Below are 1,223 nucleotides of genomic sequence, written 5' to 3'. Positions count from 1 at the left end.
AATCCTGAACACGTTTGGCTTGAAGAAACCGCTCACTCCAATTCTAAAGTTGAAAATATCAGTACTGATTTAAGTCTTGTTAAGACAAACCTTTAGGTTTCCTACGGATGCATCTTCTCATCAGGAGACCCAGGAGAACCAGGACACCGACTGGAACAGCGGACCACAACAAAGAGGGAGGGGGAAAGGTGGAGGTTGTAGGAGGACTTGTAGTTGTTGGTTTCGCTAGAATGAAAAAAAATATTAAATGAAAAGCATATAAATAAAAGTAATGTTCAGCTATTTCACGGTTCTTCCTTTATTATGTGAAGTGTAAGGGTCCGATCTCGCACTTGGCGCAGCTGGGCGTGCTGGTCTTACAGGGAGGTGTGTTCAGGTGCACTCTGGGCGTGCTGGTCTTACAGGGAGGTGTGTTCAGGTGCATTCTGGGCGTGCTGGTCTTACAGGGAGGTGTGTTCAGGTGCATTCTGGGTGTGCTGGTCTTACAGGGAGGTGTGTTCAGGTGCATTCTGCTGGAAATGGAAAACCATTTGACCAACAAAAACCTGGTCTAAAGACCCTACTGTCAAACTAGTAAAAGTGGATTTGGACGCTCCCTAAACGCACCGCAACATGCTCTTAGATCGTTAAAATAGAGCCATGAGACTGAACTTCAGTGTAGTGGATTATGTTTGTAAGTAAGTGATATCTTAACGTCCTCACCTGAGACAGAGACCCGGCTGGGGGGGGACTCTCCAACACCCCTGATGCTGCACCTGTAGAGGCCTTCATCAGACCTGGAGACATGGGGGATGGTCATGTGACCTGCAGGCCCAGTCCTGATGAAGGAGCCGTCTTTATAGAAAGACGCTGGGAGGTTGGAGGACGTCTCTGTCCTACAGTGCAGAGTGAGGTCTTGTCCCTCCGTCACAGGGAGGACAGGACTCTGCAGGATCACTGGTCCACCTCAACACAGAGACAGACTACAGCATGTCATCCATTCACACACAACTTCATCAATCCTGACCCCCCAGTCTGGTCTTACCAGGGACAGTGATGCTGATGCTGGTACTGGTTGGTCCCTCTCTGGACTCACACCAGTACTCCCCACTATCTGATGGGACCATGTAGCTGATGTTACAGGAGGGACCAGCAGGTCTTCCCCCGCCCCCTTCACACAGAGTCCTGGTTTCTGAGGTTGTGTTCCTCCTCAGAGTCCATCCAGCAGAGCTGTCGTCCTCCTC

At 50.0% G+C, this 1,223-nt stretch overlaps 1 protein-coding gene across 3 annotated transcripts in view; it reads right to left on the bottom strand.

Moving 5' to 3' along the window:
- LOC117962117 (sialoadhesin-like) overlaps positions 1-1,223 on the bottom strand; it is a 194,299-nt gene that overhangs the window by 89,881 nt on the left and 103,195 nt on the right. The gene's annotated exons all lie outside the window — the stretch shown is intronic.

Source organism: Etheostoma cragini, chromosome 19 (assembly GCF_013103735.1).
Source record: "Etheostoma cragini isolate CJK2018 chromosome 19, CSU_Ecrag_1.0, whole genome shotgun sequence".
In the NCBI taxonomy this organism is placed as follows: domain Eukaryota; kingdom Metazoa; phylum Chordata; class Actinopteri; order Perciformes; family Percidae; genus Etheostoma; species Etheostoma cragini.
Note: the sequence above shows the minus strand (reverse complement) of the source record. Positions and strands in the feature narration are given on the sequence as shown.